This window comes from Hydractinia symbiolongicarpus, chromosome 9, assembly GCF_029227915.1.
Source record: "Hydractinia symbiolongicarpus strain clone_291-10 chromosome 9, HSymV2.1, whole genome shotgun sequence".
Lineage (NCBI taxonomy): Eukaryota > Metazoa > Cnidaria > Hydrozoa > Anthoathecata > Hydractiniidae > Hydractinia > Hydractinia symbiolongicarpus.
In genome coordinates this window covers 7,388,582-7,415,319 of record NC_079883.1, presented here as the reverse complement: position 1 = coordinate 7,415,319, position 26,738 = coordinate 7,388,582, and the positions used below count along the sequence as shown (strand labels likewise).

At 40.4% G+C, this 26,738-nt stretch overlaps 13 non-coding genes across 13 annotated transcripts; 4 read left to right on the top strand and 9 right to left on the bottom strand.

Moving 5' to 3' along the window:
* Window positions 1-20: 20 nt before the first annotated feature.
* On the bottom strand, window positions 21-212 carry LOC130660556 (U2 spliceosomal RNA). The gene has a single exon (XR_008987753.1). It is a non-coding gene; the product is annotated as a U2 spliceosomal RNA (small nuclear RNA).
* A 4,865-nt stretch (window positions 213-5,077) lies between these two features.
* LOC130658449 (5S ribosomal RNA) lies at window positions 5,078-5,196 on the top strand. Its single transcript, XR_008985664.1, has one exon. It is a non-coding gene; the product is annotated as a 5S ribosomal RNA (ribosomal RNA).
* Window positions 5,197-5,546: 350 nt separating this feature from the next.
* LOC130659501 (U1 spliceosomal RNA) lies at window positions 5,547-5,711 on the bottom strand. The gene has a single exon (XR_008986706.1). It is a non-coding gene; the product is annotated as a U1 spliceosomal RNA (small nuclear RNA).
* Window positions 5,712-5,896: 185 nt separating this feature from the next.
* LOC130660555 (U2 spliceosomal RNA) lies at window positions 5,897-6,088 on the bottom strand. Its single transcript, XR_008987752.1, has one exon. It is a non-coding gene; the product is annotated as a U2 spliceosomal RNA (small nuclear RNA).
* Window positions 6,089-10,953: 4,865 nt separating this feature from the next.
* Window positions 10,954-11,072, top strand: LOC130658437 (5S ribosomal RNA). The gene has a single exon (XR_008985652.1). It is a non-coding gene; the product is annotated as a 5S ribosomal RNA (ribosomal RNA).
* A 350-nt stretch (window positions 11,073-11,422) lies between these two features.
* LOC130659499 (U1 spliceosomal RNA) lies at window positions 11,423-11,587 on the bottom strand. The gene has a single exon (XR_008986704.1). It is a non-coding gene; the product is annotated as a U1 spliceosomal RNA (small nuclear RNA).
* Window positions 11,588-11,772: 185 nt separating this feature from the next.
* On the bottom strand, window positions 11,773-11,964 carry LOC130660554 (U2 spliceosomal RNA). Its single transcript, XR_008987751.1, has one exon. It is a non-coding gene; the product is annotated as a U2 spliceosomal RNA (small nuclear RNA).
* A 4,865-nt stretch (window positions 11,965-16,829) lies between these two features.
* LOC130658425 (5S ribosomal RNA) lies at window positions 16,830-16,948 on the top strand. The gene has a single exon (XR_008985640.1). It is a non-coding gene; the product is annotated as a 5S ribosomal RNA (ribosomal RNA).
* A 350-nt stretch (window positions 16,949-17,298) lies between these two features.
* LOC130659498 (U1 spliceosomal RNA) lies at window positions 17,299-17,463 on the bottom strand. The gene has a single exon (XR_008986703.1). It is a non-coding gene; the product is annotated as a U1 spliceosomal RNA (small nuclear RNA).
* Window positions 17,464-17,648: 185 nt separating this feature from the next.
* Window positions 17,649-17,840, bottom strand: LOC130660552 (U2 spliceosomal RNA). The gene has a single exon (XR_008987750.1). It is a non-coding gene; the product is annotated as a U2 spliceosomal RNA (small nuclear RNA).
* Window positions 17,841-22,705: 4,865 nt separating this feature from the next.
* Window positions 22,706-22,824, top strand: LOC130658412 (5S ribosomal RNA). The gene has a single exon (XR_008985627.1). It is a non-coding gene; the product is annotated as a 5S ribosomal RNA (ribosomal RNA).
* Window positions 22,825-23,174: 350 nt separating this feature from the next.
* On the bottom strand, window positions 23,175-23,339 carry LOC130659497 (U1 spliceosomal RNA). Its single transcript, XR_008986702.1, has one exon. It is a non-coding gene; the product is annotated as a U1 spliceosomal RNA (small nuclear RNA).
* A 185-nt stretch (window positions 23,340-23,524) lies between these two features.
* LOC130660551 (U2 spliceosomal RNA) lies at window positions 23,525-23,716 on the bottom strand. The gene has a single exon (XR_008987749.1). It is a non-coding gene; the product is annotated as a U2 spliceosomal RNA (small nuclear RNA).
* Window positions 23,717-26,738: the final 3,022 nt, after the last annotated feature.

Here is a 26,738-nt window from a genome sequence, read left to right as displayed (position 1 = left end):
CTGCTATTATTCTTTTATTGCTTATGTGGGCCGCCATCGGTAATAGTGCAACACCAAGGCAACCCGTGGTCACGGCGTGAATGAATCCACCTCCATGACCCAAGGCCAAAAATCAGATTAATATACTGACCATTCAGAGAATGGCCTACCAGATATTAAACTGATAAGAACAGATACTACACTTGATCTTAGCCATTAGGCCGAGAAGCGATAAAGAACAAGCGTTGCCATGATAGGCATCGTCCACACACCGTAACTGCTTGTGGAGCATGTCACGTTACTGTAAAGCTTACAACTGTCACCGCGTACGGATGGACGGCGACATAGTAAAAATCACGGCTGTTGATTTAGCCGTAGGATGGAGAGCGACTGTAGCGAGTGGATGGTAACTTACATGAATGCTAACAAAGGCGACGATACTAAGTGCGTGATATTACTTTCCAATATGACTGCGTACATTCCGTTTATCAACGCATTACGCCAGAACGTGCGCGCGCGTTACACAGTAGACCATGCAGCCGAAATGCGACAGTGCGACCCTGGCAGGAGTCGAACCTGGAATCCCCTGATTCGTAGTCAGATGCCTTATCCATTGGGCCACAGGGCGATGCTTATGACTTCGCCCCATCGTTATTTTGGCTTGCGCATTCGTTTTACTTACGACAGAATTCTTCGTGTTTGTAGCCATGAAAGAAAGGGACTTCTGTGAGTGAATTTTTTTACTGTGGTCTAATAAAAAAGTCGAAACGCAGTGCCCAATATATGAATTGCTCCTAATAGCCGGAAACAGGCCGTGTCGATGATGTAGGCCGACATACGCAACGCAAACCAAAGAACGCTTTATGAAAATCCTAACACGGGCGCGGAAGAAGCCCAAATTAACAGAGTAGATGTAATGCTGAAGACCTCAAACTCCAGCAGCTTCTCTTTCAGACTATTGCGTCGTGCTACAAATAAAAATTAACATGCTTTCGCATAGTCGCGGCTCCCAAAACGGACATTATACGATGTACAGAAACACACATTTCTGTTTTCGCGCCAAATCAATTCCCGGGAGTGGTACTTTTACGTCCGCATACTTCGCACCGTCTTAAATTATATCTCATTTACACGGTAATGTTTAGTATACTTCTACTGTGATAACAAGCATCGTTTATCGTTGGATTGTTGTAAGAAAACATTAAAAATGAGTGAAGCAGCTTCTCCAAAGAAAATCGCACCCAAGAAGAAACCTGCTGCAAAGAAGACAGCTGATCACCCTAAATATGTGGACATGATCAAGGCTGCTATCGCTACCCTAAAGGAACGCGGTGGTTCATCTCGCCAAGCTATTACAAAATATATTCATGCAAATTACAAAGTTGCTGAAAACTCAGATCATCATCTGAAAATGGCTCTTAAACGAGGAGTAACATCAGGCGATTTGATTCAAACTAAAGGCACTGGTGCTTCTGGATCATTCAAGCTAGGTCAGGTAAAAAAAGAAAAACCTAAGAAAAAGGCCGCAGCAAAAAAGCCAACGGCAAAGAAGCCTACTGCAAAGAAAAGTACACCAAAAAAGAAGCCAGCAAAGAAGAGCACGCCAAAGAAAGCAGCAAAGAAGCCTGCCACAAAGAAAGCCTCGGCTAAGAAACCAGCAGCTAAGAAACCCACAAAGAAGCCTGTTGCTAAAAAACCTGCAGCAAAGAAGGTCAAAAAGACTCCCAAAAAGGCAGCAAAGAAGACCGCAAAAAAATAATTTGTGTGTATCTGGCTATTACATTAACAAACGGCTATTTTTATAGCCACACATTTACAAAAAAACATTATCTTGGTACAAAGTTAAACTTGTTTAAGTCACTTAAACAGTTAAAAAAGAGTAATTTTAAGATTAGATTCCCTAAGTTTAAGTATTTTCGTTTTTAAATTTCTTATTTTCTTGCTTTTACTTTTCTTGCCCTTCATATTTTTAACATTGTCAAACTTTATGTAGCATAAAATTTTTATGTAGCATAAAATTTAAACAGAAAGCAGAACAAAGTTTGATATAAAAAGCTAGCCGTAATATTTTTTATGGATGTGTGGCTATAAAAATAGCCGTTTTTTGTTTGGTAAGATGCTTAGGCACGTTCCCCACGAATTCTTCTTGCCAACTGGATGTCTTTAGGCATGATTGTAACTCGTTTTGCGTGAATGGCACACAAGTTAGTATCCTCGAACAAGCCAACAAGGTACGCTTCAGAAGCCTCTTGCAGAGCCATAACGGCTGTGCTCTGGAATCGCAGATCTGTTTTGAAGTCCTGAGCAATTTCTCGCACAAGACGCTGGAAAGGCAACTTGCGGATCAAGAGCTCGGTTGACTTCTGGTATCTTCTGATTTCTCTGAGAGCAACTGTACCAGGTCTGTAACGATGTGGTTTTTTCACTCCTCCAGTAGCTGGTGCGCTTTTCCTCGCAGCTTTAGTGGCGAGTTGTTTTCGTGGAGCCTTTCCTCCAGTAGATTTACGTGCAGTTTGCTTTGTACGAGCCATATTTTAAGAAGTCGATGTAGTACGGATACACAAGACGGTCTAAAATGCACTATCGCGCCAAAGTTTTATTTCTCATATTGATTGACAGCTAAGGTTCAAAACAAACCATTTGATTGGTGCTAAGAAAGTAATTTCTGATTGGCTGCATAATGACATTACGCTCATTACTTTAACATTTTTATAAAATCTGTGTTTTTTGGCTACGGGAAAACGGCTGTATCTTCTGATACACAAAAGCTTTTGACTTTTTTTTTTTTTAGTAAGTAGCAGAAGGTTTGGCGAATTCCAACGATGCCAAATTTATTGCCTTACTGAAACATTAAGACCACGAATTTTTAAAAAAACTACAGTTTTACTTAAAAAAATGTACAAAATGTTCGGAACATTTTGTAATGACGCAACTCTATTGGTTAATTAGGGTGTTTCCACGAGCAGTAGGTAATTTTATGGCCTCTTTTTAAAGCTGTCTGAATTCTGTTAACTCAAACGTTGTTTTTGTACTCGTTCTGTACGCAACTATATCAATATGTCTGGACGCGGAAAAGGAGGTAAAGGATTGGGAAAAGGAGGTGCTAAACGTCACCGAAAAATTCTTCGTGATAACATTCAGGGAATCACAAAACCTGCTATTCGACGTCTTGCTCGACGAGGTGGTGTCAAACGTATCTCTGGCCTTATCTATGAGGAAACCAGAGGTGTACTGAAGGTTTTCTTAGAGAATGTTATTCGTGATGCTGTAACCTACACAGAGCACGCTAAACGCAAGACCGTTACCGCTATGGATGTTGTTTATGCCTTAAAACGTCAAGGAAGAACTCTTTACGGATTCGGAGGTTAAGCGTTGTCATTGCTCAACAAAAACGGCTATTTTTATAGCCACAAATCTTTTAAAACATTACTTTGTGCACGCTTCCAAATTACACAATGTGTAAAGTCTTGTCACAGTTACATTTATTGCTATACGATACTATGTCATATATGACACAAAAAAAATTTAGAAATACTTTGTAGGGTTAATTTGCCTGGGAGTGTTTCCGTGAAAAGCTGGGTTAAGTTAAATGTAAGCAATAACATGGATCAATGTACTTGTCTTTTCTGCAAGTACAGCTAATAATACGTATGAAAAGTGAAGCTAATCCACACACACACATGGGGAAGTATTTTAAATGTAGGCTAGTGTTCTTAAGCACATTATTTAGAAGTTTTATTAACTTCGGTTAACTTGTAGTGACGCCAAGTAAATGTTTTTTTAAAGATGTGTGGTCTTAAAAAAGACCGTTTGTGTTTGGTAGACGTTGGTTTACTTGCTGCTTGTGTATTTTGTGACGGCTTTTGTTCCTTCACTGACTGCGTGTTTTGCAAGTTCTCCAGGCAAGAGAAGACGTACTGCGGTTTGAATTTCACGAGAAGAGATGGTCGACTTTTTGTTTTGAAGAGCCAAACGCGAAGCTTCGGAAGCAATGCGCTCAAAGATGTCGTTGACAAATGAGTTCATGATGCTCATAGCTTTGCTTGAAACTCCGACATCTGGGTGAACTTGTTTCAAAACATTGTAGATGTAAATAGCATAACTTTCCTTTCTCTTTCTCTTGCGTTTCTTTTCACCAGTTCCACCAATCTTTCCTCCTTTTTTGCCGGCTCTTTTTTCACCTTTCTTGGCTACTTTAGGTGCCTGTTTTCCTCCTTTAGCTGCTGCGTCAGACATGGTTAAAAATTTTTGCTACTTAACTTGTAAATAAGCATTAAACTGCAAGTCAAAACTTTTTGTTTATAAGTAAAAAAATCGGATCGAATTCGATCCGAAAACGCCGATACGCAATTTAATTGGTTAAAAAAAAAATCTTTTGTTTAATACTTAATTATGATTGGTTAAAAAAACATGATTTCGATCCTATTTTTATGATGAAAAAACGAGTAAAGTTTATTTCGTTAACACTTACGTTAAATATTCGTACGTTTTTGTATTAACTTACAAATCAAATCGCAGTTATGTCTGGACGTGGAAAAGGTGGAAAAGCTAAGGCTAAAGCCAAGACAAGATCCTCAAGAGCTGGACTTCAATTTCCAGTCGGTAGAGTGCATAGATTCCTTCGTAGAGGGCACTATGCTAACCGAATTGGATCTGGAGCACCAGTTTACTTAGCAGCCGTCTTGGAATATTTATCTGCTGAGATATTGGAGTTGGCTGGTAACGCAGCAAGAGACAACAAAAAAGCTAGGATTATTCCAAGACATTTACAATTGGCTGTTCGTAATGATGAAGAATTAAACAAACTTTTGAGCGGTGTAACCATTGCAGCTGGTGGTGTTTTGCCAAACATTCAAGCTGTCTTACTCCCAAAGAAGAACGACAAAGGACAGAAGAAGTAAACCGCTACACTCAGAAAACAACGGCTATTTTTATAGCCACACATCTTTAAAAAAACATTGTTTTTTTCACAAAACTATAACCTTAAAGTCTAATAGATAATCCATGCATACGCCTTGTCCTAAGTAACTCAAAGAAATTAAATAAAAAAATTTGATCACAACGTCAAAATAAATTGCACGTATTTGCCCCTACTAATGTCTACGGCCATACCACGATGAACACACCCGTTCTCGTCTGATCACGGAAGTTAAGCATCGTCGGGCCGGGATAGTACTTGGATGGGGGACCGCCTGGGAACTCCCGGTGTCGTAGGCTTTTCATTTTCATTTGTTGCCTTTTCATTTCAATGGTGCTGTGATATATTTCTTGTTATAACAATTAAGGAACGTGGCGGTTGTTGAAAGTGTTTCCTATGACATTTTCCTACGACATTTTCAGGTGATAGTACGAGAAAAAAGAGCTTTCAAATGCATACAAACTCGATCTATTGCCGATCATCCAATAACCCTGACGGAATGGCAAATAAAATAAAATTCCGCCGCCTTCCGAGGACTTATATCGCAATCACGTTTCGTAACAGCCAAGCGAGGTTTTACCTTAGCGTTTAAGTCACCACCGACATTTGGCCGCGCAACTTTTCTAAGCTCATTCATTTTGACTTAAGGAGGGGGCGAGCGCGGACGCAGGCCCCCACTACCAGAAATTGTACGGTCGAGTTACTGACGTTTGCAGTAATCGCAGAGGTCAGCCCAAGCGTAGTGCAATGCAAGAGCCTCACTCTGGAAGAAAACCCTCATTGATCAGTCTTTACTTCCCCGTCAGGTAAGTATGAGTTGGAACTGCACCGTAGCATGAGGGTACCCTTCAAAGTTTGTTAATGCTTGTGGCTTGAGTGTGTTATAAACTGCCGTGTCGCGGGGCATAGGCTGTATTCTCCCCCAGTGTACGCGTTTTGTTCCCGCCGTAGACTATGCAGAGTGCCGTCGGAAAGAGGACTGCTATTATTCTTTTATTGCTTATGTGGGCCGCCATCGGTAATAGTGCAACACCAAGGCAACCCGTGGTCACGGCGTGAATGAATCCACCTCCATGACCCAAGGCCAAAAATCAGATTAATATACTGACCATTCAGAGAATGGCCTACCAGATATTAAACTGATAAGAACAGATACTACACTTGATCTTAGCCATTAGGCCGAGAAGCGATAAAGAACAAGCGTTGCCATGATAGGCATCGTCCACACACCGTAACTGCTTGTGGAGCATGTCACGTTACTGTAAAGCTTACAACTGTCACCGCGTACGGATGGACGGCGACATAGTAAAAATCACGGCTGTTGATTTAGCCGTAGGATGGAGAGCGACTGTAGCGAGTGGATGGTAACTTACATGAATGCTAACAAAGGCGACGATACTAAGTGCGTGATATTACTTTCCAATATGACTGCGTACATTCCGTTTATCAACGCATTACGCCAGAACGTGCGCGCGCGTTACACAGTAGACCATGCAGCCGAAATGCGACAGTGCGACCCTGCCAGGAGTCGAACCTGGAATCCCCTGATTCGTAGTCAGATGCCTTATCCATTGGGCCACAGGGCGATGCTTATGACTTCGCCCCATCGTTATTTTGGCTTGCGCATTCGTTTTACTTACGACAGAATTCTTCGTGTTTGTAGCCATGAAAGAAAGGGACTTCTGTGAGTGAATTTTTTTACTGTGGTCTAATAAAAAAGTCGAAACGCAGTGCCCAATATATGAATTGCTCCTAATAGCCGGAAACAGGCCGTGTCGATGATGTAGGCCGACATACGCAACGCAAACCAAAGAACGCTTTATGAAAATCCTAACACGGGCGCGGAAGAAGCCCAAATTAACAGAGTAGATGTAATGCTGAAGACCTCAAACTCCAGCAGCTTCTCTTTCAGACTATTGCGTCGTGCTACAAATAAAAATTAACATGCTTTCGCATAGTCGCGGCTCCCAAAACGGACATTATACGATGTACAGAAACACACATTTCTGTTTTCGCGCCAAATCAATTCCCGGGAGTGGTACTTTTACGTCCGCATACTTCGCACCGTCTTAAATTATATCTCATTTACACGGTAATGTTTAGTATACTTCTACTGTGATAACAAGCATCGTTTATCGTTGGATTGTTGTAAGAAAACATTAAAAATGAGTGAAGCAGCTTCTCCAAAGAAAATCGCACCCAAGAAGAAACCTGCTGCAAAGAAGACAGCTGATCACCCTAAATATGTGGACATGATCAAGGCTGCTATCGCTACCCTAAAGGAACGCGGTGGTTCATCTCGCCAAGCTATTACAAAATATATTCATGCAAATTACAAAGTTGCTGAAAACTCAGATCATCATCTGAAAATGGCTCTTAAACGAGGAGTAACATCAGGCGATTTGATTCAAACTAAAGGCACTGGTGCTTCTGGATCATTCAAGCTAGGTCAGGTAAAAAAAGAAAAACCTAAGAAAAAGGCCGCAGCAAAAAAGCCAACGGCAAAGAAGCCTACTGCAAAGAAAAGTACACCAAAAAAGAAGCCAGCAAAGAAGAGCACGCCAAAGAAAGCAGCAAAGAAGCCTGCCACAAAGAAAGCCTCGGCTAAGAAACCAGCAGCTAAGAAACCCACAAAGAAGCCTGTTGCTAAAAAACCTGCAGCAAAGAAGGTCAAAAAGACTCCCAAAAAGGCAGCAAAGAAGACCGCAAAAAAATAATTTGTGTGTATCTGGCTATTACATTAACAAACGGCTATTTTTATAGCCACACATTTACAAAAAAACATTATCTTGGTACAAAGTTAAACTTGTTTAAGTCACTTAAACAGTTAAAAAAGAGTAATTTTAAGATTAGATTCCCTAAGTTTAAGTATTTTCGTTTTTAAATTTCTTATTTTCTTGCTTTTACTTTTCTTGCCCTTCATATTTTTAACATTGTCAAACTTTATGTAGCATAAAATTTTTATGTAGCATAAAATTTAAACAGAAAGCAGAACAAAGTTTGATATAAAAAGCTAGCCGTAATATTTTTTATGGATGTGTGGCTATAAAAATAGCCGTTTTTTGTTTGGTAAGATGCTTAGGCACGTTCCCCACGAATTCTTCTTGCCAACTGGATGTCTTTAGGCATGATTGTAACTCGTTTTGCGTGAATGGCACACAAGTTAGTATCCTCGAACAAGCCAACAAGGTACGCTTCAGAAGCCTCTTGCAGAGCCATAACGGCTGTGCTCTGGAATCGCAGATCTGTTTTGAAGTCCTGAGCAATTTCTCGCACAAGACGCTGGAAAGGCAACTTGCGGATCAAGAGCTCGGTTGACTTCTGGTATCTTCTGATTTCTCTGAGAGCAACTGTACCAGGTCTGTAACGATGTGGTTTTTTCACTCCTCCAGTAGCTGGTGCGCTTTTCCTCGCAGCTTTAGTGGCGAGTTGTTTTCGTGGAGCCTTTCCTCCAGTAGATTTACGTGCAGTTTGCTTTGTACGAGCCATATTTTAAGAAGTCGATGTAGTACGGATACACAAGACGGTCTAAAATGCACTATCGCGCCAAAGTTTTATTTCTCATATTGATTGACAGCTAAGGTTCAAAACAAACCATTTGATTGGTGCTAAGAAAGTAATTTCTGATTGGCTGCATAATGACATTACGCTCATTACTTTAACATTTTTATAAAATCTGTGTTTTTTGGCTACGGGAAAACGGCTGTATCTTCTGATACACAAAAGCTTTTGACTTTTTTTTTTTTTAGTAAGTAGCAGAAGGTTTGGCGAATTCCAACGATGCCAAATTTATTGCCTTACTGAAACATTAAGACCACGAATTTTTAAAAAAACTACAGTTTTACTTAAAAAAATGTACAAAATGTTCGGAACATTTTGTAATGACGCAACTCTATTGGTTAATTAGGGTGTTTCCACGAGCAGTAGGTAATTTTATGGCCTCTTTTTAAAGCTGTCTGAATTCTGTTAACTCAAACGTTGTTTTTGTACTCGTTCTGTACGCAACTATATCAATATGTCTGGACGCGGAAAAGGAGGTAAAGGATTGGGAAAAGGAGGTGCTAAACGTCACCGAAAAATTCTTCGTGATAACATTCAGGGAATCACAAAACCTGCTATTCGACGTCTTGCTCGACGAGGTGGTGTCAAACGTATCTCTGGCCTTATCTATGAGGAAACCAGAGGTGTACTGAAGGTTTTCTTAGAGAATGTTATTCGTGATGCTGTAACCTACACAGAGCACGCTAAACGCAAGACCGTTACCGCTATGGATGTTGTTTATGCCTTAAAACGTCAAGGAAGAACTCTTTACGGATTCGGAGGTTAAGCGTTGTCATTGCTCAACAAAAACGGCTATTTTTATAGCCACAAATCTTTTAAAACATTACTTTGTGCACGCTTCCAAATTACACAATGTGTAAAGTCTTGTCACAGTTACATTTATTGCTATACGATACTATGTCATATATGACACAAAAAAAATTTAGAAATACTTTGTAGGGTTAATTTGCCTGGGAGTGTTTCCGTGAAAAGCTGGGTTAAGTTAAATGTAAGCAATAACATGGATCAATGTACTTGTCTTTTCTGCAAGTACAGCTAATAATACGTATGAAAAGTGAAGCTAATCCACACACACACATGGGGAAGTATTTTAAATGTAGGCTAGTGTTCTTAAGCACATTATTTAGAAGTTTTATTAACTTCGGTTAACTTGTAGTGACGCCAAGTAAATGTTTTTTTAAAGATGTGTGGTCTTAAAAAAGACCGTTTGTGTTTGGTAGACGTTGGTTTACTTGCTGCTTGTGTATTTTGTGACGGCTTTTGTTCCTTCACTGACTGCGTGTTTTGCAAGTTCTCCAGGCAAGAGAAGACGTACTGCGGTTTGAATTTCACGAGAAGAGATGGTCGACTTTTTGTTTTGAAGAGCCAAACGCGAAGCTTCGGAAGCAATGCGCTCAAAGATGTCGTTGACAAATGAGTTCATGATGCTCATAGCTTTGCTTGAAACTCCGACATCTGGGTGAACTTGTTTCAAAACATTGTAGATGTAAATAGCATAACTTTCCTTTCTCTTTCTCTTGCGTTTCTTTTCACCAGTTCCACCAATCTTTCCTCCTTTTTTGCCGGCTCTTTTTTCACCTTTCTTGGCTACTTTAGGTGCCTGTTTTCCTCCTTTAGCTGCTGCGTCAGACATGGTTAAAAATTTTTGCTACTTAACTTGTAAATAAGCATTAAACTGCAAGTCAAAACTTTTTGTTTATAAGTAAAAAAATCGGATCGAATTCGATCCGAAAACGCCGATACGCAATTTAATTGGTTAAAAAAAAAATCTTTTGTTTAATACTTAATTATGATTGGTTAAAAAAACATGATTTCGATCCTATTTTTATGATGAAAAAACGAGTAAAGTTTATTTCGTTAACACTTACGTTAAATATTCGTACGTTTTTGTATTAACTTACAAATCAAATCGCAGTTATGTCTGGACGTGGAAAAGGTGGAAAAGCTAAGGCTAAAGCCAAGACAAGATCCTCAAGAGCTGGACTTCAATTTCCAGTCGGTAGAGTGCATAGATTCCTTCGTAGAGGGCACTATGCTAACCGAATTGGATCTGGAGCACCAGTTTACTTAGCAGCCGTCTTGGAATATTTATCTGCTGAGATATTGGAGTTGGCTGGTAACGCAGCAAGAGACAACAAAAAAGCTAGGATTATTCCAAGACATTTACAATTGGCTGTTCGTAATGATGAAGAATTAAACAAACTTTTGAGCGGTGTAACCATTGCAGCTGGTGGTGTTTTGCCAAACATTCAAGCTGTCTTACTCCCAAAGAAGAACGACAAAGGACAGAAGAAGTAAACCGCTACACTCAGAAAACAACGGCTATTTTTATAGCCACACATCTTTAAAAAAACATTGTTTTTTTCACAAAACTATAACCTTAAAGTCTAATAGATAATCCATGCATACGCCTTGTCCTAAGTAACTCAAAGAAATTAAATAAAAAAATTTGATCACAACGTCAAAATAAATTGCACGTATTTGCCCCTACTAATGTCTACGGCCATACCACGATGAACACACCCGTTCTCGTCTGATCACGGAAGTTAAGCATCGTCGGGCCGGGATAGTACTTGGATGGGGGACCGCCTGGGAACTCCCGGTGTCGTAGGCTTTTCATTTTCATTTGTTGCCTTTTCATTTCAATGGTGCTGTGATATATTTCTTGTTATAACAATTAAGGAACGTGGCGGTTGTTGAAAGTGTTTCCTATGACATTTTCCTACGACATTTTCAGGTGATAGTACGAGAAAAAAGAGCTTTCAAATGCATACAAACTCGATCTATTGCCGATCATCCAATAACCCTGACGGAATGGCAAATAAAATAAAATTCCGCCGCCTTCCGAGGACTTATATCGCAATCACGTTTCGTAACAGCCAAGCGAGGTTTTACCTTAGCGTTTAAGTCACCACCGACATTTGGCCGCGCAACTTTTCTAAGCTCATTCATTTTGACTTAAGGAGGGGGCGAGCGCGGACGCAGGCCCCCACTACCAGAAATTGTACGGTCGAGTTACTGACGTTTGCAGTAATCGCAGAGGTCAGCCCAAGCGTAGTGCAATGCAAGAGCCTCACTCTGGAAGAAAACCCTCATTGATCAGTCTTTACTTCCCCGTCAGGTAAGTATGAGTTGGAACTGCACCGTAGCATGAGGGTACCCTTCAAAGTTTGTTAATGCTTGTGGCTTGAGTGTGTTATAAACTGCCGTGTCGCGGGGCATAGGCTGTATTCTCCCCCAGTGTACGCGTTTTGTTCCCGCCGTAGACTATGCAGAGTGCCGTCGGAAAGAGGACTGCTATTATTCTTTTATTGCTTATGTGGGCCGCCATCGGTAATAGTGCAACACCAAGGCAACCCGTGGTCACGGCGTGAATGAATCCACCTCCATGACCCAAGGCCAAAAATCAGATTAATATACTGACCATTCAGAGAATGGCCTACCAGATATTAAACTGATAAGAACAGATACTACACTTGATCTTAGCCATTAGGCCGAGAAGCGATAAAGAACAAGCGTTGCCATGATAGGCATCGTCCACACACCGTAACTGCTTGTGGAGCATGTCACGTTACTGTAAAGCTTACAACTGTCACCGCGTACGGATGGACAGCGACATAGTAAAAATCACGGCTGTTGATTTAGCCGTAGGATGGAGAGCGACTGTAGCGAGTGGATGGTAACTTACATGAATGCTAACAAAGGCGACGATACTAAGTGCGTGATATTACTTTCCAATATGACTGCGTACATTCCGTTTATCAACGCATTACGCCAGAACGTGCGCGCGCGTTACACAGTAGACCATGCAGCCGAAATGCGACAGTGCGACCCTGCCAGGAGTCGAACCTGGAATCCCCTGATTCGTAGTCAGATGCCTTATCCATTGGGCCACAGGGCGATGCTTATGACTTCGCCCCATCGTTATTTTGGCTTGCGCATTCGTTTTACTTACGACAGAATTCTTCGTGTTTGTAGCCATGAAAGAAAGGGACTTCTGTGAGTGAATTTTTTTACTGTGGTCTAATAAAAAAGTCGAAACGCAGTGCCCAATATATGAATTGCTCCTAATAGCCGGAAACAGGCCGTGTCGATGATGTAGGCCGACATACGCAACGCAAACCAAAGAACGCTTTATGAAAATCCTAACACGGGCGCGGAAGAAGCCCAAATTAACAGAGTAGATGTAATGCTGAAGACCTCAAACTCCAGCAGCTTCTCTTTCAGACTATTGCGTCGTGCTACAAATAAAAATTAACATGCTTTCGCATAGTCGCGGCTCCCAAAACGGACATTATACGATGTACAGAAACACACATTTCTGTTTTCGCGCCAAATCAATTCCCGGGAGTGGTACTTTTACGTCCGCATACTTCGCACCGTCTTAAATTATATCTCATTTACACGGTAATGTTTAGTATACTTCTACTGTGATAACAAGCATCGTTTATCGTTGGATTGTTGTAAGAAAACATTAAAAATGAGTGAAGCAGCTTCTCCAAAGAAAATCGCACCCAAGAAGAAACCTGCTGCAAAGAAGACAGCTGATCACCCTAAATATGTGGACATGATCAAGGCTGCTATCGCTACCCTAAAGGAACGCGGTGGTTCATCTCGCCAAGCTATTACAAAATATATTCATGCAAATTACAAAGTTGCTGAAAACTCAGATCATCATCTGAAAATGGCTCTTAAACGAGGAGTAACATCAGGCGATTTGATTCAAACTAAAGGCACTGGTGCTTCTGGATCATTCAAGCTAGGTCAGGTAAAAAAAGAAAAACCTAAGAAAAAGGCCGCAGCAAAAAAGCCAACGGCAAAGAAGCCTACTGCAAAGAAAAGTACACCAAAAAAGAAGCCAGCAAAGAAGAGCACGCCAAAGAAAGCAGCAAAGAAGCCTGCCACAAAGAAAGCCTCGGCTAAGAAACCAGCAGCTAAGAAACCCACAAAGAAGCCTGTTGCTAAAAAACCTGCAGCAAAGAAGGTCAAAAAGACTCCCAAAAAGGCAGCAAAGAAGACCGCAAAAAAATAATTTGTGTGTATCTGGCTATTACATTAACAAACGGCTATTTTTATAGCCACACATTTACAAAAAAACATTATCTTGGTACAAAGTTAAACTTGTTTAAGTCACTTAAACAGTTAAAAAAGAGTAATTTTAAGATTAGATTCCCTAAGTTTAAGTATTTTCGTTTTTAAATTTCTTATTTTCTTGCTTTTACTTTTCTTGCCCTTCATATTTTTAACATTGTCAAACTTTATGTAGCATAAAATTTTTATGTAGCATAAAATTTAAACAGAAAGCAGAACAAAGTTTGATATAAAAAGCTAGCCGTAATATTTTTTATGGATGTGTGGCTATAAAAATAGCCGTTTTTTGTTTGGTAAGATGCTTAGGCACGTTCCCCACGAATTCTTCTTGCCAACTGGATGTCTTTAGGCATGATTGTAACTCGTTTTGCGTGAATGGCACACAAGTTAGTATCCTCGAACAAGCCAACAAGGTACGCTTCAGAAGCCTCTTGCAGAGCCATAACGGCTGTGCTCTGGAATCGCAGATCTGTTTTGAAGTCCTGAGCAATTTCTCGCACAAGACGCTGGAAAGGCAACTTGCGGATCAAGAGCTCGGTTGACTTCTGGTATCTTCTGATTTCTCTGAGAGCAACTGTACCAGGTCTGTAACGATGTGGTTTTTTCACTCCTCCAGTAGCTGGTGCGCTTTTCCTCGCAGCTTTAGTGGCGAGTTGTTTTCGTGGAGCCTTTCCTCCAGTAGATTTACGTGCAGTTTGCTTTGTACGAGCCATATTTTAAGAAGTCGATGTAGTACGGATACACAAGACGGTCTAAAATGCACTATCGCGCCAAAGTTTTATTTCTCATATTGATTGACAGCTAAGGTTCAAAACAAACCATTTGATTGGTGCTAAGAAAGTAATTTCTGATTGGCTGCATAATGACATTACGCTCATTACTTTAACATTTTTATAAAATCTGTGTTTTTTGGCTACGGGAAAACGGCTGTATCTTCTGATACACAAAAGCTTTTGACTTTTTTTTTTTTTAGTAAGTAGCAGAAGGTTTGGCGAATTCCAACGATGCCAAATTTATTGCCTTACTGAAACATTAAGACCACGAATTTTTAAAAAAACTACAGTTTTACTTAAAAAAATGTACAAAATGTTCGGAACATTTTGTAATGACGCAACTCTATTGGTTAATTAGGGTGTTTCCACGAGCAGTAGGTAATTTTATGGCCTCTTTTTAAAGCTGTCTGAATTCTGTTAACTCAAACGTTGTTTTTGTACTCGTTCTGTACGCAACTATATCAATATGTCTGGACGCGGAAAAGGAGGTAAAGGATTGGGAAAAGGAGGTGCTAAACGTCACCGAAAAATTCTTCGTGATAACATTCAGGGAATCACAAAACCTGCTATTCGACGTCTTGCTCGACGAGGTGGTGTCAAACGTATCTCTGGCCTTATCTATGAGGAAACCAGAGGTGTACTGAAGGTTTTCTTAGAGAATGTTATTCGTGATGCTGTAACCTACACAGAGCACGCTAAACGCAAGACCGTTACCGCTATGGATGTTGTTTATGCCTTAAAACGTCAAGGAAGAACTCTTTACGGATTCGGAGGTTAAGCGTTGTCATTGCTCAACAAAAACGGCTATTTTTATAGCCACAAATCTTTTAAAACATTACTTTGTGCACGCTTCCAAATTACACAATGTGTAAAGTCTTGTCACAGTTACATTTATTGCTATACGATACTATGTCATATATGACACAAAAAAAATTTAGAAATACTTTGTAGGGTTAATTTGCCTGGGAGTGTTTCCGTGAAAAGCTGGGTTAAGTTAAATGTAAGCAATAACATGGATCAATGTACTTGTCTTTTCTGCAAGTACAGCTAATAATACGTATGAAAAGTGAAGCTAATCCACACACACACATGGGGAAGTATTTTAAATGTAGGCTAGTGTTCTTAAGCACATTATTTAGAAGTTTTATTAACTTCGGTTAACTTGTAGTGACGCCAAGTAAATGTTTTTTTAAAGATGTGTGGTCTTAAAAAAGACCGTTTGTGTTTGGTAGACGTTGGTTTACTTGCTGCTTGTGTATTTTGTGACGGCTTTTGTTCCTTCACTGACTGCGTGTTTTGCAAGTTCTCCAGGCAAGAGAAGACGTACTGCGGTTTGAATTTCACGAGAAGAGATGGTCGACTTTTTGTTTTGAAGAGCCAAACGCGAAGCTTCGGAAGCAATGCGCTCAAAGATGTCGTTGACAAATGAGTTCATGATGCTCATAGCTTTGCTTGAAACTCCGACATCTGGGTGAACTTGTTTCAAAACATTGTAGATGTAAATAGCATAACTTTCCTTTCTCTTTCTCTTGCGTTTCTTTTCACCAGTTCCACCAATCTTTCCTCCTTTTTTGCCGGCTCTTTTTTCACCTTTCTTGGCTACTTTAGGTGCCTGTTTTCCTCCTTTAGCTGCTGCGTCAGACATGGTTAAAAATTTTTGCTACTTAACTTGTAAATAAGCATTAAACTGCAAGTCAAAACTTTTTGTTTATAAGTAAAAAAATCGGATCGAATTCGATCCGAAAACGCCGATACGCAATTTAATTGGTTAAAAAAAAAATCTTTTGTTTAATACTTAATTATGATTGGTTAAAAAAACATGATTTCGATCCTATTTTTATGATGAAAAAACGAGTAAAGTTTATTTCGTTAACACTTACGTTAAATATTCGTACGTTTTTGTATTAACTTACAAATCAAATCGCAGTTATGTCTGGACGTGGAAAAGGTGGAAAAGCTAAGGCTAAAGCCAAGACAAGATCCTCAAGAGCTGGACTTCAATTTCCAGTCGGTAGAGTGCATAGATTCCTTCGTAGAGGGCACTATGCTAACCGAATTGGATCTGGAGCACCAGTTTACTTAGCAGCCGTCTTGGAATATTTATCTGCTGAGATATTGGAGTTGGCTGGTAACGCAGCAAGAGACAACAAAAAAGCTAGGATTATTCCAAGACATTTACAATTGGCTGTTCGTAATGATGAAGAATTAAACAAACTTTTGAGCGGTGTAACCATTGCAGCTGGTGGTGTTTTGCCAAACATTCAAGCTGTCTTACTCCCAAAGAAGAACGACAAAGGACAGAAGAAGTAAACCGCTACACTCAGAAAACAACGGCTATTTTTATAGCCACACATCTTTAAAAAAACATTGTTTTTTTCACAAAACTATAACCTTAAAGTCTAATAGATAATCCATGCATACGCCTTGTCCTAAGTAACTCAAAGAAATTAAATAAAAAAATTTGATCACAACGTCAAAATAAATTGCACGTATTTGCCCCTACTAATGTCTACGGCCATACCACGATGAACACACCCGTTCTCGTCTGATCACGGAAGTTAAGCATCGTCGGGCCGGGATAGTACTTGGATGGGGGACCGCCTGGGAACTCCCGGTGTCGTAGGCTTTTCATTTTCATTTGTTGCCTTTTCATTTCAATGGTGCTGTGATATATTTCTTGTTATAACAATTAAGGAACGTGGCGGTTGTTGAAAGTGTTTCCTATGACATTTTCCTACGACATTTTCAGGTGATAGTACGAGAAAAAAGAGCTTTCAAATGCATACAAACTCGATCTATTGCCGATCATCCAATAACCCTGACGGAATGGCAAATAAAATAAAATTCCGCCGCCTTCCGAGGACTTATATCGCAATCACGTTTCGTAACAGCCAAGCGAGGTTTTACCTTAGCGTTTAAGTCACCACCGACATTTGGCCGCGCAACTTTTCTAAGCTCATTCATTTTGACTTAAGGAGGGGGCGAGCGCGGACGCAGGCCCCCACTACCAGAAATTGTACGGTCGAGTTACTGACGTTTGCAGTAATCGCAGAGGTCAGCCCAAGCGTAGTGCAATGCAAGAGCCTCACTCTGGAAGAAAACCCTCATTGATCAGTCTTTACTTCCCCGTCAGGTAAGTATGAGTTGGAACTGCACCGTAGCATGAGGGTACCCTTCAAAGTTTGTTAATGCTTGTGGCTTGAGTGTGTTATAAACTGCCGTGTCGCGGGGCATAGGCTGTATTCTCCCCCAGTGTACGCGTTTTGTTCCCGCCGTAGACTATGCAGAGTGCCGTCGGAAAGAGGACTGCTATTATTCTTTTATTGCTTATGTGGGCCGCCATCGGTAATAGTGCAACACCAAGGCAACCCGTGGTCACGGCGTGAATGAATCCACCTCCATGACCCAAGGCCAAAAATCAGATTAATATACTGACCATTCAGAGAATGGCCTACCAGATATTAAACTGATAAGAACAGATACTACACTTGATCTTAGCCATTAGGCCGAGAAGCGATAAAGAACAAGCGTTGCCATGATAGGCATCGTCCACACACCGTAACTGCTTGTGGAGCATGTCACGTTACTGTAAAGCTTACAACTGTCACCGCGTACGGATGGACGGCGACATAGTAAAAATCACGGCTGTTGATTTAGCCGTAGGATGGAGAGCGACTGTAGCGAGTGGATGGTAACTTACATGAATGCTAACAAAGGCGACGATACTAAGTGCGTGATATTACTTTCCAATATGACTGCGTACATTCCGTTTATCAACGCATTACGCCAGAACGTGCGCGCGCGTTACACAGTAGACCATGCAGCCGAAATGCGACAGTGCGACCCTGCCAGGAGTCGAACCTGGAATCCCCTGATTCGTAGTCAGATGCCTTATCCATTGGGCCACAGGGCGATGCTTATGACTTCGCCCCATCGTTATTTTGGCTTGCGCATTCGTTTTACTTACGACAGAATTCTTCGTGTTTGTAGCCATGAAAGAAAGGGACTTCTGTGAGTGAATTTTTTTACTGTGGTCTAATAAAAAAGTCGAAACGCAGTGCCCAATATATGAATTGCTCCTAATAGCCGGAAACAGGCCGTGTCGATGATGTAGGCCGACATACGCAACGCAAACCAAAGAACGCTTTATGAAAATCCTAACACGGGCGCGGAAGAAGCCCAAATTAACAGAGTAGATGTAATGCTGAAGACCTCAAACTCCAGCAGCTTCTCTTTCAGACTATTGCGTCGTGCTACAAATAAAAATTAACATGCTTTCGCATAGTCGCGGCTCCCAAAACGGACATTATACGATGTACAGAAACACACATTTCTGTTTTCGCGCCAAATCAATTCCCGGGAGTGGTACTTTTACGTCCGCATACTTCGCACCGTCTTAAATTATATCTCATTTACACGGTAATGTTTAGTATACTTCTACTGTGATAACAAGCATCGTTTATCGTTGGATTGTTGTAAGAAAACATTAAAAATGAGTGAAGCAGCTTCTCCAAAGAAAATCGCACCCAAGAAGAAACCTGCTGCAAAGAAGACAGCTGATCACCCTAAATATGTGGACATGATCAAGGCTGCTATCGCTACCCTAAAGGAACGCGGTGGTTCATCTCGCCAAGCTATTACAAAATATATTCATGCAAATTACAAAGTTGCTGAAAACTCAGATCATCATCTGAAAATGGCTCTTAAACGAGGAGTAACATCAGGCGATTTGATTCAAACTAAAGGCACTGGTGCTTCTGGATCATTCAAGCTAGGTCAGGTAAAAAAAGAAAAACCTAAGAAAAAGGCCGCAGCAAAAAAGCCAACGGCAAAGAAGCCTACTGCAAAGAAAAGTACACCAAAAAAGAAGCCAGCAAAGAAGAGCACGCCAAAGAAAGCAGCAAAGAAGCCTGCCACAAAGAAAGCCTCGGCTAAGAAACCAGCAGCTAAGAAACCCACAAAGAAGCCTGTTGCTAAAAAACCTGCAGCAAAGAAGGTCAAAAAGACTCCCAAAAAGGCAGCAAAGAAGACCGCAAAAAAATAATTTGTGTGTATCTGGCTATTACATTAACAAACGGCTATTTTTATAGCCACACATTTACAAAAAAACATTATCTTGGTACAAAGTTAAACTTGTTTAAGTCACTTAAACAGTTAAAAAAGAGTAATTTTAAGATTAGATTCCCTAAGTTTAAGTATTTTCGTTTTTAAATTTCTTATTTTCTTGCTTTTACTTTTCTTGCCCTTCATATTTTTAACATTGTCAAACTTTATGTAGCATAAAATTTTTATGTAGCATAAAATTTAAACAGAAAGCAGAACAAAGTTTGATATAAAAAGCTAGCCGTAATATTTTTTATGGATGTGTGGCTATAAAAATAGCCGTTTTTTGTTTGGTAAGATGCTTAGGCACGTTCCCCACGAATTCTTCTTGCCAACTGGATGTCTTTAGGCATGATTGTAACTCGTTTTGCGTGAATGGCACACAAGTTAGTATCCTCGAACAAGCCAACAAGGTACGCTTCAGAAGCCTCTTGCAGAGCCATAACGGCTGTGCTCTGGAATCGCAGATCTGTTTTGAAGTCCTGAGCAATTTCTCGCACAAGACGCTGGAAAGGCAACTTGCGGATCAAGAGCTCGGTTGACTTCTGGTATCTTCTGATTTCTCTGAGAGCAACTGTACCAGGTCTGTAACGATGTGGTTTTTTCACTCCTCCAGTAGCTGGTGCGCTTTTCCTCGCAGCTTTAGTGGCGAGTTGTTTTCGTGGAGCCTTTCCTCCAGTAGATTTACGTGCAGTTTGCTTTGTACGAGCCATATTTTAAGAAGTCGATGTAGTACGGATACACAAGACGGTCTAAAATGCACTATCGCGCCAAAGTTTTATTTCTCATATTGATTGACAGCTAAGGTTCAAAACAAACCATTTGATTGGTGCTAAGAAAGTAATTTCTGATTGGCTGCATAATGACATTACGCTCATTACTTTAACATTTTTATAAAATCTGTGTTTTTTGGCTACGGGAAAACGGCTGTATCTTCTGATACACAAAAGCTTTTGACTTTTTTTTTTTTTAGTAAGTAGCAGAAGGTTTGGCGAATTCCAACGATGCCAAATTTATTGCCTTACTGAAACATTAAGACCACGAATTTTTAAAAAAACTACAGTTTTACTTAAAAAAATGTACAAAATGTTCGGAACATTTTGTAATGACGCAACTCTATTGGTTAATTAGGGTGTTTCCACGAGCAGTAGGTAATTTTATGGCCTCTTTTTAAAGCTGTCTGAATTCTGTTAACTCAAACGTTGTTTTTGTACTCGTTCTGTACGCAACTATATCAATATGTCTGGACGCGGAAAAGGAGGTAAAGGATTGGGAAAAGGAGGTGCTAAACGTCACCGAAAAATTCTTCGTGATAACATTCAGGGAATCACAAAACCTGCTATTCGACGTCTTGCTCGACGAGGTGGTGTCAAACGTATCTCTGGCCTTATCTATGAGGAAACCAGAGGTGTACTGAAGGTTTTCTTAGAGAATGTTATTCGTGATGCTGTAACCTACACAGAGCACGCTAAACGCAAGACCGTTACCGCTATGGATGTTGTTTATGCCTTAAAACGTCAAGGAAGAACTCTTTACGGATTCGGAGGTTAAGCGTTGTCATTGCTCAACAAAAACGGCTATTTTTATAGCCACAAATCTTTTAAAACATTACTTTGTGCACGCTTCCAAATTACACAATGTGTAAAGTCTTGTCACAGTTACATTTATTGCTATACGATACTATGTCATATATGACACAAAAAAAATTTAGAAATACTTTGTAGGGTTAATTTGCCTGGGAGTGTTTCCGTGAAAAGCTGGGTTAAGTTAAATGTAAGCAATAACATGGATCAATGTACTTGTCTTTTCTGCAAGTACAGCTAATAATACGTATGAAAAGTGAAGCTAATCCACACACACACATGGGGAAGTATTTTAAATGTAGGCTAGTGTTCTTAAGCACATTATTTAGAAGTTTTATTAACTTCGGTTAACTTGTAGTGACGCCAAGTAAATGTTTTTTTAAAGATGTGTGGTCTTAAAAAAGACCGTTTGTGTTTGGTAGACGTTGGTTTACTTGCTGCTTGTGTATTTTGTGACGGCTTTTGTTCCTTCACTGACTGCGTGTTTTGCAAGTTCTCCAGGCAAGAGAAGACGTACTGCGGTTTGAATTTCACGAGAAGAGATGGTCGACTTTTTGTTTTGAAGAGCCAAACGCGAAGCTTCGGAAGCAATGCGCTCAAAGATGTCGTTGACAAATGAGTTCATGATGCTCATAGCTTTGCTTGAAACTCCGACATCTGGGTGAACTTGTTTCAAAACATTGTAGATGTAAATAGCATAACTTTCCTTTCTCTTTCTCTTGCGTTTCTTTTCACCAGTTCCACCAATCTTTCCTCCTTTTTTGCCGGCTCTTTTTTCACCTTTCTTGGCTACTTTAGGTGCCTGTTTTCCTCCTTTAGCTGCTGCGTCAGACATGGTTAAAAATTTTTGCTACTTAACTTGTAAATAAGCATTAAACTGCAAGTCAAAACTTTTTGTTTATAAGTAAAAAAATCGGATCGAATTCGATCCGAAAACGCCGATACGCAATTTAATTGGTTAAAAAAAAAATCTTTTGTTTAATACTTAATTATGATTGGTTAAAAAAACATGATTTCGATCCTATTTTTATGATGAAAAAACGAGTAAAGTTTATTTCGTTAACACTTACGTTAAATATTCGTACGTTTTTGTATTAACTTACAAATCAAATCGCAGTTATGTCTGGACGTGGAAAAGGTGGAAAAGCTAAGGCTAAAGCCAAGACAAGATCCTCAAGAGCTGGACTTCAATTTCCAGTCGGTAGAGTGCATAGATTCCTTCGTAGAGGGCACTATGCTAACCGAATTGGATCTGGAGCACCAGTTTACTTAGCAGCCGTCTTGGAATATTTATCTGCTGAGATATTGGAGTTGGCTGGTAACGCAGCAAGAGACAACAAAAAAGCTAGGATTATTCCAAGACATTTACAATTGGCTGTTCGTAATGATGAAGAATTAAACAAACTTTTGAGCGGTGTAACCATTGCAGCTGGTGGTGTTTTGCCAAACATTCAAGCTGTCTTACTCCCAAAGAAGAACGACAAAGGACAGAAGAAGTAAACCGCTACACTCAGAAAACAACGGCTATTTTTATAGCCACACATCTTTAAAAAAACATTGTTTTTTTCACAAAACTATAACCTTAAAGTCTAATAGATAATCCATGCATACGCCTTGTCCTAAGTAACTCAAAGAAATTAAATAAAAAAATTTGATCACAACGTCAAAATAAATTGCACGTATTTGCCCCTACTAATGTCTACGGCCATACCACGATGAACACACCCGTTCTCGTCTGATCACGGAAGTTAAGCATCGTCGGGCCGGGATAGTACTTGGATGGGGGACCGCCTGGGAACTCCCGGTGTCGTAGGCTTTTCATTTTCATTTGTTGCCTTTTCATTTCAATGGTGCTGTGATATATTTCTTGTTATAACAATTAAGGAACGTGGCGGTTGTTGAAAGTGTTTCCTATGACATTTTCCTACGACATTTTCAGGTGATAGTACGAGAAAAAAGAGCTTTCAAATGCATACAAACTCGATCTATTGCCGATCATCCAATAACCCTGACGGAATGGCAAATAAAATAAAATTCCGCCGCCTTCCGAGGACTTATATCGCAATCACGTTTCGTAACAGCCAAGCGAGGTTTTACCTTAGCGTTTAAGTCACCACCGACATTTGGCCGCGCAACTTTTCTAAGCTCATTCATTTTGACTTAAGGAGGGGGCGAGCGCGGACGCAGGCCCCCACTACCAGAAATTGTACGGTCGAGTTACTGACGTTTGCAGTAATCGCAGAGGTCAGCCCAAGCGTAGTGCAATGCAAGAGCCTCACTCTGGAAGAAAACCCTCATTGATCAGTCTTTACTTCCCCGTCAGGTAAGTATGAGTTGGAACTGCACCGTAGCATGAGGGTACCCTTCAAAGTTTGTTAATGCTTGTGGCTTGAGTGTGTTATAAACTGCCGTGTCGCGGGGCATAGGCTGTATTCTCCCCCAGTGTACGCGTTTTGTTCCCGCCGTAGACTATGCAGAGTGCCGTCGGAAAGAGGACTGCTATTATTCTTTTATTGCTTATGTGGGCCGCCATCGGTAATAGTGCAACACCAAGGCAACCCGTGGTCACGGCGTGAATGAATCCACCTCCATGACCCAAGGCCAAAAATCAGATTAATATACTGACCATTCAGAGAATGGCCTACCAGATATTAAACTGATAAGAACAGATACTACACTTGATCTTAGCCATTAGGCCGAGAAGCGATAAAGAACAAGCGTTGCCATGATAGGCATCGTCCACACACCGTAACTGCTTGTGGAGCATGTCACGTTACTGTAAAGCTTACAACTGTCACCGCGTACGGATGGACGGCGACATAGTAAAAATCACGGCTGTTGATTTAGCCGTAGGATGGAGAGCGACTGTAGCGAGTGGATGGTAACTTACATGAATGCTAACAAAGGCGACGATACTAAGTGCGTGATATTACTTTCCAATATGACTGCGTACATTCCGTTTATCAACGCATTACGCCAGAACGTGCGCGCGCGTTACACAGTAGACCATGCAGCCGAAATGCGACAGTGCGACCCTGCCAGGAGTCGAACCTGGAATCCCCTGATTCGTAGTCAGATGCCTTATCCATTGGGCCACAGGGCGATGCTTATGACTTCGCCCCATCGTTATTTTGGCTTGCGCATTCGTTTTACTTACGACAGAATTCTTCGTGTTTGTAGCCATGAAAGAAAGGGACTTCTGTGAGTGAATTTTTTTACTGTGGTCTAATAAAAAAGTCGAAACGCAGTGCCCAATATATGAATTGCTCCTAATAGCCGGAAACAGGCCGTGTCGATGATGTAGGCCGACATACGCAACGCAAACCAAAGAACGCTTTATGAAAATCCTAACACGGGCGCGGAAGAAGCCCAAATTAACAGAGTAGATGTAATGCTGAAGACCTCAAACTCCAGCAGCTTCTCTTTCAGACTATTGCGTCGTGCTACAAATAAAAATTAACATGCTTTCGCATAGTCGCGGCTCCCAAAACGGACATTATACGATGTACAGAAACACACATTTCTGTTTTCGCGCCAAATCAATTCCCGGGAGTGGTACTTTTACGTCCGCATACTTCGCACCGTCTTAAATTATATCTCATTTACACGGTAATGTTTAGTATACTTCTACTGTGATAACAAGCATCGTTTATCGTTGGATTGTTGTAAGAAAACATTAAAAATGAGTGAAGCAGCTTCTCCAAAGAAAATCGCACCCAAGAAGAAACCTGCTGCAAAGAAGACAGCTGATCACCCTAAATATGTGGACATGATCAAGGCTGCTATCGCTACCCTAAAGGAACGCGGTGGTTCATCTCGCCAAGCTATTACAAAATATATTCATGCAAATTACAAAGTTGCTGAAAACTCAGATCATCATCTGAAAATGGCTCTTAAACGAGGAGTAACATCAGGCGATTTGATTCAAACTAAAGGCACTGGTGCTTCTGGATCATTCAAGCTAGGTCAGGTAAAAAAAGAAAAACCTAAGAAAAAGGCCGCAGCAAAAAAGCCAACGGCAAAGAAGCCTACTGCAAAGAAAAGTACACCAAAAAAGAAGCCAGCAAAGAAGAGCACGCCAAAGAAAGCAGCAAAGAAGCCTGCCACAAAGAAAGCCTCGGCTAAGAAACCAGCAGCTAAGAAACCCACAAAGAAGCCTGTTGCTAAAAAACCTGCAGCAAAGAAGGTCAAAAAGACTCCCAAAAAGGCAGCAAAGAAGACCGCAAAAAAATAATTTGTGTGTATCTGGCTATTACATTAACAAACGGCTATTTTTATAGCCACACATTTACAAAAAAACATTATCTTGGTACAAAGTTAAACTTGTTTAAGTCACTTAAACAGTTAAAAAAGAGTAATTTTAAGATTAGATTCCCTAAGTTTAAGTATTTTCGTTTTTAAATTTCTTATTTTCTTGCTTTTACTTTTCTTGCCTTCATATTTTTAACATTGTCAAACTTTATGTAGCATAAAATTTTTATGTAGCATAAAATTTAAACAGAAAGCAGAACAAAGTTTGATATAAAAAGCTAGCCGTAATATTTTTTATGGATGTGTGGCTATAAAAATAGCCGTTTTTTGTTTGGTAAGATGCTTAGGCACGTTCCCCACGAATTCTTCTTGCCACTGGATGTCTTTAGGCATGATTGTAACTCGTTTTGCGTGAATGGCACACAAGTTAGTATCCTCGAACAAGCCAACAAGGTACGCTTCAGAAGCCTCTTGCAGAGCCATAACGGCTGTGCTCTGGAATCGCAGATCTGTTTTGAAGTCCTGAGCAATTTCTCGCACAAGACGCTGGAAAGGCAACTTGCGGATCAAGAGCTCGGTTGACTTCTGGTATCTTCTGATTTCTCTGAGAGCAACTGTACCAGGTCTGTAACGATGTGGTTTTTTCACTCCTCCAGTAGCTGGTGCGCTTTTCCTCGCAGCTTTAGTGGCGAGTTGTTTTCGTGGAGCCTTTCCTCCAGTAGATTTACGTGCAGTTTGCTTTGTACGAGCCATATTTTAAGAAGTCGATGTAGTACGGATACACAAGACGGTCTAAAATGCACTATCGCGCCAAAGTTTTATTTCTCATATTGATTGACAGCTAAGGTTCAAAACAAACCATTTGATTGGTGCTAAGAAAGTAATTTCTGATTGGCTGCATAATGACATTACGCTCATTACTTTAACATTTTTATAAAATCTGTGTTTTTTGGCTACGGGAAACGGCTGTATCTTCTGATACACAAAAGCTTTTGACTTTTTTTTTTTTTAGTAAGTAGCAGAAGGTTTGGCGAATTCCAACGATGCCAAATTTATTGCCTTACTGAAAACATTAAGACCACGAATTTTTAAAAAAACTTACAGTTTTACTTAAAAAAATGTACAAAATGTTCGGAACATTTTGTAATGACGCAACTCTATTGGTTAATTAGGGTGTTTCCACGAGCAGTAGGTAATTTTATGGCCTCTTTTTAAAGCTGTCTGAATTCTGTTAACTCAAACGTTGTTTTTGTACTCGTTCTGTACGCAACTATATCAATATGTCTGGACGCGGAAAAGGAGGTAAAGGATTGGGAAAAGGAGGTGCTAAACGTCACCGAAAAATTCTTCGTGATAACATTCAGGGAATCACAAAACCTGCTATTCGACGTCTTGCTCGACGAGGTGGTGTCAAACGTATCTCTGGCCTTATCTATGAGGAAACCAGAGGTGTACTGAAGGTTTTCTTAGAGAATGTTA